The sequence below is a fragment of the Schistocerca piceifrons genome, chromosome 3, assembly GCF_021461385.2.
Source record: "Schistocerca piceifrons isolate TAMUIC-IGC-003096 chromosome 3, iqSchPice1.1, whole genome shotgun sequence".
NCBI lineage: Eukaryota > Metazoa > Arthropoda > Insecta > Orthoptera > Acrididae > Schistocerca > Schistocerca piceifrons.
Genome location: NC_060140.1, coordinates 654,197,520 through 654,211,053, shown reverse-complemented (window position 1 = coordinate 654,211,053; position 13,534 = coordinate 654,197,520).

Below are 13,534 nucleotides of genomic sequence, written 5' to 3'. Positions count from 1 at the left end.
GGATAAGCGCGCTGGCTCCCGGGAACGCTTTCGTTGCGTCAGCACATTCATCTCACCGTCCACAGCTATTTCACTGAGGTAGCACGCTGCCACTTACTGTACACGCCCACTACCGTTCTGTCAAACACACAGCTGTGATTTATACTGAGACAGCAACCCACATCAAGGACGACCATGCACTCAACCGAGGCGAAGACAGCCACCTTTCTACAGAAGTTTCGTAAAATAAACAATGTTAATTTTTAGTGAGCTCTTCCTGATTCCGTGCCTTCCCTGGTACTGGAAGACCGAAACCCACAGTTATCATACAGAAGATTCTGGGGCAGGAGCGATCATCGGCAGGAGCGACCATCCTGCCTGGTAATGCTGTCTGTATTGCCGACACCATTACATTAGGTTTGCTTTATAGATGATTATTCGATTCCTACATATTTCTCCATTCGTGATTCAAGTTAGATGATTTCATTCTTTGCTCTCTTTAGAACCTGAACGTGTGCCAGTAATGAAATCATTTAACGTTCTTTACATGGTATTACAAGTTTCTCTTCGACCGATTCCTTTTCATTACTTCTCCTTCCTTTCTTCTCCAGCACTATTGCATTTTCTATGGTGAAACGACTACTGAGGAAGCTGTATGAATAGTTTACTCCATAAATTGCTCCATCTCATTGTAAATTCCTTGTGTTAGCCCTCGAGTATTGAGCTCATAAAGGTAGTGTAGCTATTCATATCTTCGTTGGTATTCGGAAAATAATTATTGTACTGTTGCAAAATTTATGTGACAGCTCTCTTTGCTTTAACTCTGTGCACTTGCTACACAATTCAGTCACACTACAGTTATAATTCTACAGTCGTTTGGTAGGAACTACTTTGTCACCTTTGATTTTTAATCTCTCATTTATTGTTAACGTGTCCAGCGGGTCTACATAAGTGGCGTCCACCAAAAATGTTAAATTCCTCAGACATTGTACCAACAATGCATAGAAACAATATAAAGTAACAGGGTTTTTTTCTGAATCAAGCTGTTAGTAAAGTTCAATAAATTTATTGTATTCACGAAACACAATTGCACATTTATAGCCGCACATGTAGTCTGTATGGATATTAATAAATGCACGAATGTTCAATTCACTATAATATTTCCCCTTCCCATCAAATAATTAAAGTCCATACTTCAACACAAATCTGCACAACCTCGAATGATTCTAGTCCAGTGAGTCTCGGTAATTATATGTCCAGCGACTGTCGGACTGTTCGCAGAAGAGCTTCTGTGAAGTTTGGGAGGCAGGAGACGAGGTACTGGGACAATTCAGGCTGTGGGGACGTGTCGTGTCTTGTGCTTGGGTAGCTCAGATGGTAGAGCACTTGCCCGCAAAAGGCAAAGGTCCCTAGTCCGAGTCTCCATCCGGCACAAGGTTTTAATTTGCCAGGGAGTTTCATATCAGCGCACACTCCACTGAAGAGTGAAAATCTCATTCTGGAAACACCCCCTTGGCTGTGGCTAAGCCATGTCCCCGCGATATCCTTTCTTCCAGGAGTGCTAGTTCTGCAAAGTACGCAGAAGAGCTTCTGTGAAGTTTACAAGGTAGGAGACGAGGTACTGGCCGAATTGAAGCTATGGGGACGGGTCGTGAGTCGTGCTTGGGTAGCTCAGTTGGTGGAGCACTTTCCCGGGAAAGGCAAAGGTCCTGAGTTCGGGTCTCGGTCCGGCGCATGGTTTTCATCTGCCAGAAGTTTCATACCAGCGCACACTCCTTTGCAGTGTGATAATCTCATTCCAGCTTCTACAATGGATTGTTTAACAATAAATACCCTCTATTCCCACGAATAGAATTTGGGAGAAGGGTACTCATTTAGGAAAAAACAGATAAATAAATTGTGTATGTCACTTCCACTGCCCACTCCTACCACTGTGCCCTGTCTCTGCTCTACTGGCAAGCAGCATCTGCACAAGCCTAACGTACTGCTGTACAGAGTCAGGGTCACGTGTCTGAGGGACACGTCAGGTGGGCTCTTTCCCGCTGAATAAAAATATTTTTCATAACCCCCGAGAGCCTAAGAAAGTTATTTTATATACAAGTGCATTATCTACGTTTCGTACCATTCTGAAATATGTCTGTTAATGTCTTCTCCCTCTTACATTGTTCTACAATCCAGTTCGGTGTTATGTTTACGCTTTATTTAATCACTGGGCACTCGGGAGTGATGAACCAATTGTGAGGAGTATTTTGTCTTTAAAACTTAGGGTACAGCAACATTTTATTTTATTTATGGTTACACCACTGTATATGATATAAGCTGCAGCAGTAAAATTTCCACTTCTTTTACACAGAAATGGAGCTAAATAATATGATTACAGTATCGTTTATATCACATGGAGGGGTGAGACTAAGACTGTTTTATTCCCACAGCACTTCGAGAAGACTACAAATCCACACACCACACAGTATTTTTGGATATAAATATGGACCACCACTTAAGGATCATACACAAACCAATAAAACTTCACTGTCCTAGTGTGAGATTTAAGCAGGCATGAAATAAAAGTTTTGCAATACCCCGTTTCCCAGAACTCCTGAAGATAGACGTTGACTGTGGATATTGTATCACACACACACAGTCCTCTGACTGCTCAGAGATGTCACTAAACTCGCCCAAAGATGTAAACAACCATGCATGAGCTTGCCTGTAGTTCAATCCTGCCTAGACGGTCAATACTACGGTTAGATCGCGTCCGCATTGGCTGGCTCTGAGCACTATGGGACTTAACATCTTTGGTCATCAGTCCCCTAGAACTTAGAACTACTTAAACCTAACTAACCTAAGGACATCACACACATCCATGCCCGAGGCAGGATTCGAACCTGCGACCGTAGCGGTCGCGCGGTTCCGGACTGGCGCCTAGAACCGCTAGACCACCGCGGCCGGCGCGACCGCATTGTTACTTTGTGCCAGGAAGGGCTCTCAGCAAGGGAAGTGTCCGGACGTCTCGGAATGAAAAAAGCGAAGTTGTTCGGACTTGCAAGAGATAGAGAGAGACAGGAACTGTCTATGACATACCTCGCTCAGGCCGCCCAAGGGCTACTACTGCAGTGAATGACCGCTACCTACGGATTATGGCTCGGAGGAACCCTGACAGCAAAGCCTCCATGTTGAATAATGCTTTTCGTGCAGCCACAGGACGTCGTGTTACGACTCTAAATGGGCGCAGTATGCTGCATGATGAGCAACATCACTGCCTACGTCCATGGCAAGGTCCATATTTGCAACCACGACACCGTGCAGCGCAGTACAGATGGGCCCAACAACATGCAGAATGGGCCCCTCAGGATTGGCATCACGTTCTCCACAACGATGAATGTCGCATACGCCTTCAACCAAACAATCGTTGGAGACGTGTTTGGAGGCAACCCGCCTTATACACAATGTCCAGCTAGTGGAGCGAGGTGGGAGTACCCTGCTGTTTTGGGGTGGGATAATGTGGGGCCGACGTACGTCGCTGGGGGTCATGGAAGGCACCGTAACGGCTGTACGATACGTGAATGCCATCCTCCGACTGATAGTACAACCTTATCGATAGCATATTGGCGAAGGATTCGTCTTCATGGACGGCAATTCACGCCCTCATCGTGTACATCTTGTGAATGACTTCCTTCAGGATAACGACATCGCTCGACTAGAGTGGCCAGCATGTTCTCCAGACACGAACCCTAACGAACAAGCGTGGGACAGATTGAAAAGGGCTATTTATGGACGAAGTGACCCACCAACCACTCTAAGGGATCCACACCGAATCGCTGCTGAGGAGTGGCAGTGTGGGCCGACAGTGCCTTGATGAACTCGATAGTCAATGTGTGATTTTTATGAGCGATAAAAGGGTCGGATATGATGTTTGTGTTGATCTGAATTCCAATCATCTGTACAGGTTCCGGAACTCTAGGAATCGAGGTGATGCAAAACTTTCTTTGATTCGAGTATCTTTTGTCTTCCTGATTTGGAAATGTATATTTTAAGGGCAGCATATTTAATGAAGCACTTGTGTGTACTGAGAAGTGCAGTAATAATTGTTGCCACGGAGCTTATTTGATCATTGGTCTGATGTAATTATTAATCCACTTATCCCTGTTAACGTGTATATCAGTACTTAGATATAGGCATAATGTAGGAATGAGGTCATGACTAAGTCAGAAGTATCAGGAGACTAAATCCGATAAACGTGACGACCACGGTAAATAGTTAACAAGAGATATTTACCCCATTAATATAGGTTTAAGCAATTGTACATTGTCGATGGATTAGAACTAGAATAAGGAGTCAAGCAGTACTAGATTTTACTGTCTTTAAATCATGTGGCATTCTCTCAAAGCAGACAAAGTGCTGAGGTACCATACAGATGCGAGGCGCGTCTACGTCCTGGTGTCCTCAGCTAAACAGCTCCATGTCCCTAGAGATGCAAAATTCATTACAGCAGTAGATCCACCAGCAGTAGCTGACGAAGTGAGAGAAGTGACACAGCTGGAGAAAATATCATATGTTGGAAGAGGTGTTGAAGTAAAGTAACTAACGAAACTTTTTTTATTTTACGTCATAGGGAGGACTGTTAGAGTGTCTTTATTTGGGGAAAATTTAAGACAGTACAGGTAGGGCTAACGTAGCACCTGTATTCGGGAAATTACAGGACTACTGAGCAGCGCATGTGGCGTTGTTAGAGCGTCTCTGACTAGGTTTCGAACAGCGTAGGTGAAGTAGTTACGGCGCCTGAAGCTGGGTCAGTGGTACTGGAGAGCTCTTGAAGTGGGGCCGCTGGATATACACTGACTCCCAGAGAACGTCGACTTTTGAAGAGGGTCGTAATGTGTAATAAGCAGACATCTATCCAGACCATCAGACGGGAGTTCCAAACTGCATAAGGATGCACTGCAAGTACAATGACTGTTAGGTGAGAGGTGAGAAAAACTTGGATTTCGTGGTGTAACGTAATCTTCGGATCTTCGGTCTTGGCTAACATTCAGCGGTAGAGCAATGAAATTGTTCTTTCTTATGCATCGATATCGACGTTACAAACAGAACATTGATGAACTGAACTCGAGGCTTGTGGGAGGTATTTACTTCACCAAATTTCGTATTAAAACCGTTTATAATCGATGTTTCATCGGTTGCTATTTAAATATTACTGATAAGTTCAAATTAGTTCCAGCGACACCAAATTCCCTATAGACTGGTTGAAATCTCAAATCTATAATCAGTCGTAACAGTGTTGTCAATTCCTCGTACCATCCACCCCCGGAAGTCTAGAACTGGCTGGCCCTAGTTTGTTGGATTCACAGATTCACTACGCGGTTCTTCAGCAATATCTACTACATGCACATTATGGTTTTGGGAATTATGCACAGGATTTCGGACCTCTGTTGAACCATTTCCCAAGGGAATGGCTGCAGAAGCGTTCTGACATGAAGAATTGGTATGTCACTTGAGTTCATTTGGTTAATCCAACGAGAATGAGTCGGAACCCATTGGAAAGACTGAGGCTGATTTCCAGTATTATTCGGTTCTTAAATTATATATGGTCTACTACCATTGTTTTCTTTTTCGATTCTGTATGTTATATTCACTAAAAGGTGTAACATTCACCTCCGGTTTTGATCATGTTAAAGTTAGGTCTACGCTGTATATCTCTGTTATCAGTTTTGCAACGATTGTTGGTATTATTCTGAGAATGATTATCATTATTGTAATTATTACTGTTACCATTCTTATAGGTAACTGTTATTTAACTGACCGAAATCCTCTTGTATAATGTAAATAGAGTCTATTGTAGCTAGGAATTGTTCAAAGTCATCATTCCGAGCATGAAGTAACATCTCACCGATATTAATTGGAAGTCTTGTCTTCAAAATACGAATAACCTCTCAATGTGATATCGGCTCCGTCCAATACCGAGTTTTATTCATATATTTCTCAAAATATGAAAGTAATGTTCCCCTTTTTGGATTGTAAAACTCGGGATTATATACTTCTGTAATCAAACGTTCCTGTTTACTAGTGAACCAATACTTAGCTAAAAACAGTTTTTCAAACTCATGACATCTTTGTCATGTTTCACTAATTTCGCTGGCCCAGAGTAAAGCCTCTCCGACCATTTTAGAGACTATGAACTGGATGTTATCATATTCCGTCTACACCTTGGGGAATATTCACTTAAAATTATTGATAAAGATCTTAGGAGGAATAGTATTCTTTTCACATGAGAATATTGGGAATTGTCTGCTTCTAAAAATGATGATAATGATGAGTCCCATACTTCTTTACAGAGCGTAGGGGAGCGACGCGGGAGACCCGCGCCGCCTTACTAGGCAAGGTCCTAGTGGAGGTGGTTTGCCATTGCCTTCCTCCGACCGTAATGGGGATGCATGATGATGATGAAGACGACACAATAAAACCCAGTCATCTCGAGGGAGAAAAAATCCCTGAATCGAACCCGGGACACCGTGCTCGGGAAGCGAGAACGCTGCCGCGAGACCACGAGCTGCGTACGCTTTTGCAGATACTATTTTCAATTTTAATCGAAGACAATGCAGTTCGTTGAGTAAACGATTCTGTATCGGGCAAAGATCGTTCCTCACTATCGATTCCTGCTGTTTTACATACGTAATGTAATCTTTTTTTTTTTCAGGGCAAACGTTACAGTTTTGACTTCTACTGGCTATTTCCGCCCGCTTTGGCTACGCTCCTTTATATTTTCGTTCAGAACGGCGCCAAAACGACCGGTACTCTCCATTTCTATTGGAATTTCGATGAGTACTCTGTTCTTAAAAATAAGAAACTCCTCTTTGAGCTGTTCTAAGTCTTTAACATCAAAGACATCTAATTTAGAATTACTGACAGAAATCAATCTACGTTCTTTCATATCATCTACCCGTTTTTTAATCTCTTCAGTTTGCTCGTGTAACAAGTCGGACATCTCCATTTCCCACTGACTAGATCTTTTAACTAAAAACGAATCAACATTCTGCTTAGTAGTGAGTTCTAATTGGTTTAACTTTTATGATAGGTCCGCAACTTGAATTACTACTGAATCTTGTGTAGACTTTACTACCGTTAAATTCTCTTGTAGCGTTTGAACAAAACTAGCTATGTCACTAACCTCATTCTGTACCTTTTCTATCCTTCGGTTGCAGTTAAGATCCCAATTCCTTTGTAATTCTAACTTTTCTTGCCTAAACTTTCTATTTTCTTCGCTTCCTAATTTTCTCCGTTTGGTATCTTCCTCCATCTTCGACATGAAACTAAATAAAGTATTCATATCGACGTGCTGCATGGGAGAAGCATCGGCCACCCCAGAAGCTTCTCTTGGTTCGTTTATTATTGTTACCTGCGCTTCAACAACGTCCGGAATTTTCTCAATTTCATCATCGGAAGTTGTGGGCCTGTTCAGTTCATTCATTCGTTCTATTGACTCAACTTCAGGGTCAACAGAAGGAATGTTTTGTACATTTTGATTCATCTCTTCCACTGGGTTTTCTCTAATACCGAATTCCTCTTTGTCAGGTTCTAATCTAGCTTTCTTGGTTCTCTTAGACATCTTGAATAATACATGACAAATACCAGTTTATAAAACCTATTTATCTAGTAAGACTTATTTAGATGTCTACATAGGTACACACAATACCCTACTAATACTCAATGGTAGAAAGGTACCAGTCCGCAGCTCGTGGTCGTGCGGTAGCGTTCTCGCTTCCCGCGCCCGGGTTCCCTGGTTCGATTCCCGGCGGGGTCAGATATTTTCTCTGCCTCGTGACGACTGGGTGTTGTGGGATGTCCTTAGGTTAGTTAGGTTTAAGTAGTTCTGAGTTTTAGGGGACTGATGACCATAGATGTTAAGTCCCACAGTGCTCAGAGCCATTTGAACCATTCTTGAAAGATACCAGTGCTACACCACACACAATACAAGAGTTCGTCTACTACTAGAGTTGTACAGTACTTAAGTGTTTGTTGCTCGTTTGAGTCGAGACGACGGACGTGCAGTCAGCTTTAGGAACCCTCAGCGGCCCCAGATCTTCACGGCGTCGCACGTCGTCGCTCTCATAGTCGGCGCGTCGCTGTAGGTTGGTGCAGGCTGCGTCCTAGGACGTCGACTCGAAGTTCTGCGTCGGTGGAGAATGTGGCGTAAAATAAGTGCCTACGCCTGTCTTGCGTTATAGTTTAATCTGCTTCAGACGTCAGGTTTTTGTAACCGGACGCTTGTAGGTGTCTTCTTGATCTAGCTTCTCGTTTAGTGCGTCAATTGCAACGGTTTCTTCGTGATCGAGCCCCACGTTATGGGCGGCATTTTTGTAACGTAATCTTCGGATCTTCGGTCTTGGCTAACATTCAGTGGTAGAGCAATGAGATTGTTCTTTCTTATGTATCGGTATCGACGTTACAAACAGAATATTGATGAACTGATCTCTTTACTTCACCAAATGTCGTAATAAAACCGTTTATAATCGATGTTTCATCGGTTGGTAATTAAATATTAGTGATGAGTTCAAATTAGTTCCAGCGACACCAAATTCCCTAAAGACTGGTTGTAATCACAAATCTATAATCAGTCGTAACAGTGTTATCAATTCCTAACGTCAAAGAGTTTCTATATAAGCGCCGAGCGCATCAGTCAAAAATACCGCAGCACGTTATCTCTATAAATAATATTGTAAAACTTGAATGATAAATGCGTGAATTGACACGATATGCTGGCTTACTACACATTACTAATCACTTCCTTACAGAGCTGTGAGGAAGAAGCTTTCCCAGGTGGTGGAGGGAATTGTAAATTATATGCTTCGTAACTATCGCCAACTTCCATAGTCCATTAGTTATTACGAATGAAATTGTCTATCTGTGTTCACTTCCTAAATAGTGTTAACTTCAGCTTATCTAATTAAAAGTTTCTTCTGTCTAATATATGCAAGTCCTCTATCTTAATTCTAAATAACTTAATATTTGAAGTCAAAGTATGGTTTCACTGCGTCATAGTAGATCGCAATAATCAGTTCTGAAAAAGCAGTCTAATTGCGCCTACATATGCGAGCATTCAGAAGTATGATCTGCTTCGGCTAACTCTCGTAACGTAGTGACAATGGATTGAATTATCCTTAGCCATTATTCACGAATTTCAAAGAGTACTCACACGGAGTATTCTTTGGGAACATTGCTTCTACTTCTCGAATTTTAATTATAATGATTTTGCGATATACTATGATTTTGAATTTTGAGTTTGATTTTACTGGAATCCTATCTCTCTTTCGTATATTAATAAATTACTAAGTATTGGATTCCTGATTCAATTACTTGTTAATGCCCAAATAATAGTGTTAACAGGAAAATTGTTTGCTTGTTAATTTTTCATGGAATGTGGAACTTGTTTTGGGGAAATATTTTGGAACTAATTTTTGATTTTCATTTCTCGTCCGAGGAAGTGGCATTACAATGGTCCAACAGTCGCTCATAAGCCACAAATCAAGCCGGTAAATGCCAAACGGCGCATTGCTTGGTGTAAAGAGAGTAAAAATTGGAAGTGTAAACAGTGAAAAAACGATCTGTGGAGTGACGAATCAAGGTGCACAATGTGGCGATCCGATGGCAGGGTGTGGGTATGGCGAATGCCCGGTGAACATCATCAGCCAACATCGGTAGTGCCAACAGTAAAATTCGGAGACGGTGGTTGTGTTTTTCATGGAGGGGGCCTGCACCCCTTGTTGTTTAGTGTGGCACTATCACAGCACAGACCTACACTGATGTTTCAGGTACCATCTTGCTTTCCGCTGTTGAAGAGCAACTCGGGGATGGCGATTACATCTTTTAACACGATCGAGTACCTGTTCATAATGCACAGCCTGTGGCGGAGTGGTTGCACATCAATAGCATCCCTGTAATGAGTGGCCTGCACAGAGTCCTGACCTGAATCATATGGAATACCTTTGGGATAATTTGGAAGGCCGACTTCGTGCCAGGCCTAACCGACCGACATCGATACGAGACCACAGTGCAGCACTCAGTGATGAATGGGCTGCCATTCCCTAAGAAACCTTCCAGCATCCGACTGAACGTATGCCTGCGAGAGTGGAAGCTGTCATCAAGGCTAAGAGTGGCTCAACACCATACTGAATGCCAGCATAACCGATGCAGGGCGCCACGAACATGTAAGTCATTTTCAGTTATGTTCCCGGATACTTTTGACCACATTGTATATCTGTCATTTCGGGAGGAATTAATTAATGTATTAGTACGTTGTGAAAAGACGAAGAGGGTTCAGTAGTGTCCATAAGTGACGATATCTTTTAACCGTGACCAAAGCAATATTACTCCGAATCTCTTAGTATTGTAAACAATTTTTTTTTCTGAATTGCTGAGTTGTAAGAATACGGCACAAAAGGACAGTGCACAAACTGCAGAGTTCGCACTAAGAATAATTGTGTAGCACTGACAAGCTCTGTTCCAGCTAAATCAAAATACAGTTTTCCTCACAGTACATATATATATATATATATACCTTGCAGTCGATAGCGATAAGTTCCAGGATACCAGCGTAAACTTGTTGATAGACTTCGTTACTTGCTGGATCATAGTGCGAAGGTAAGAGGCTGGGATGTGTGAATGTCAAGTTTTTTGTGTATATGCGAGGATGACTTAGGACTATATTGGAGACCTGTTCGATATAGTTAGAGGAATGCGATATAAGTAACAGGAGAAACACAAATTTAGTGCGCATGAAGTAAGTAGGGGAAATAATTTCCTGATCACCATTATCCTCCTACGTAGCTACTAACTACACAAAGCTGACCTGAAATAAAAGAAAATACTCAAATGAGAATGTATGGACTTAGAGGTTGTGAGGAAAGGTGGTTAAGTATTAATGAAATAGGCCAAATAATGTAAAATATTATACCGAGAGTGGAGAGATGAAGTGTGAATAAAGGTATATAAACCAGGGTTCTTATTTCATTACATTCGAGAGCGAATTTTCATCGCATTAGGGAGGAGATTATAAAGCATACAGGTGTAGGAGAACCTTAGGCAAAAGTCAAAGCCCGGAACTGCAATTATACCACAGCCAGAAGGCAGGCTCTCGTTATTTAACTGCGTGATTATCTGCTGTGTCGTCAGACCTTGAGCGTCGGAACCAAGCCGTTGCCCGACGTCACGTAATCGACACACTTTAGACGACCTACTGCTGGTTACGCCGCACCTTACCGACATGGACACGCTCCACACACGTCGACTCGACCCAGATACACCGCTGTTACCGTGGAATCAGCATTGAGAATCAGCATCAAACCACTGCCGAAACACTCCGTTATCGTTAGACCAGCTTGCCAGTAAGTGACGCCCAGTCTATATCGATCAGCGCCATCACCGTAAGTTTGCCGCTACCATGCCGCGAAGGAGAGACCTTTGCGTGCCGACCCAGCCCGTGCAGCCAACAAAGCCCTAGCAACCTGCCTCTGTTCCCCAGTCGTCGATCTGCAATTCGACCCTGCGTCACCGTTGCCGAGACAGCGCAACAGGTCGGCGCTACACTGAATATGCAGCCCGCCTCTCCGCGCCACTGCTGCTACGCCTGCTGCTCAGTGCGTTGAAGAAGGAAATACTGTCAGTAATGTGGGTGTTATGTCGACGAGCTGCGCATGGGATTGATCTGACAAGTACCCTTTGGCTCTTGCAAGAAGCAATTTCCACCCCACACTACTACAGAAGTCAGACAGGCCCTCCTAACGTACCAAAAAGAAATGCCTGAAAAAATTTCAGTAATAAATATCTTCTGGAGTTCTCTGCTGACAAAGACACAAAAATATTCAATTTTATTACGTAACTAGTGGGATACTTGGGTACTGGAGTACTGCTAGTTTGTGTGAGAAAAACATTAAACGAACGGAAAATATTATTTATCGCGAAATCTGAGAAAATGAAGTGAAACTTATGTTTTTAAACTGATACACAAATTTCCGGGTTCCCTTCGGAATTGGAGGTTACCTCTTGTAACGCCGGAAATGCATATCCTTCAATTTCCATCTATTGCACTGCAAATTCTTTTCCTTATTTCGTTACCTGAAGATATAACATTTCTGTATCTTTGTATATTGTAATTGTTTTACTATTTATATATATATATATATATATATATATATATATATATATGCATTTATGTCGATTTATAATTGGTTTGTTTTGTGAATATTATTTGTATTTATACACTGAGTCTGGCCTATGGAAAACTATGCTATCGAACGAATACATCGATAGGTCGTGTGGAGAACCAAAGTGTGTAGGATCTTTGGTAGTGTTAACTCTTCCGTGTGGAGCGAGGGCAGAGTAGAGGAGAGTTTGGCTGGGGTGGTGCAGTGGAGCAGGTGTGTTGTGTGACGCTCCTGCGAGTTGCCGCGCTTTCGGGGTTGGGCAGCATGTAATTGCGCTCGACTTGCTATGATAGTTTCTGACACGGTGTCGCGGACGGGAAGCATTAGCTGGCGCACATCAAGAGCCCGTTTCGCCTGGAGACCGGTCGAGAAGAAGGTGCGCCAACATCCAGCTTCCGCAACAGCGACGGCCGACAATGAGTGACTGTCGCCACCTCCTCGATCGACGACTTCAAACCTTCAATCAACCAACAAGGAAGACCGGAAGCACGTAAAGTTTTAGAACTGTATGGCAGACCTCAGCTTTTAAAACTGATCCATTTTCATAACTAAATTACAGCAACGTAGCATGAACCTTTGTTGCTCATTGTTCCAATTGCATTACCAACCAGGGTCCCTTCCTTTTCTGGAATGAACCCGAGTGTCGTTGAAATTCAAACGCCAGCATCATTCGATTTCACTGCTTTAATTTCAAAGTTCAGTTAAGGTATTCATAGCTGGCTACAATATTTAGATTACACAGTCACAAATTAAGAGTGCGAGTTTTGTTACCGTATTTTAGCTTACCTGTGACTACAGCTCAGCTTGGTACGTACTAAATTTTACTATTGTTAATTGTTCAGAATCATTTAATTCAAGTTCAAAGTTAAATCTCTTATTTCTAAATTGCGTGGATTCAAGTAGCTTTTGAAATGAATGTTGAGGTAGTCCAAGACTAACCATATTTTACTGAATTTCGATGTGCTTCAGAAAGAAAGCTCACAATTAACTTCAGTCACTAAATTAACTTTCGATTTTCCGGTTTTATTAATTCTTTTGCTACATTAAGTCAGAGTGTAGCGAAATTTATTACTTCTGACAAACTTTCAGTTTTCACACTACATGTGTCAACCTTCAGTTGCCACACTTCTAGTGCCAATTATATGTGTAATAATCTTTCTTTTTCAGTTACTATAGTAATTGTCCTTAGGACTGGCGACCGTAATTTCCCGCTTCTAATGCTAATTATATGTGTAATAATCTTTCTTTTTCAGTTACTATAGTAATTGTCTTTAGGACTGGCGACCGTAATTTCCCCCAAATCTCAAATATCTAATTACCGCTAGTTAATTGTTAACATAGCGGCCGCAAATTTACTT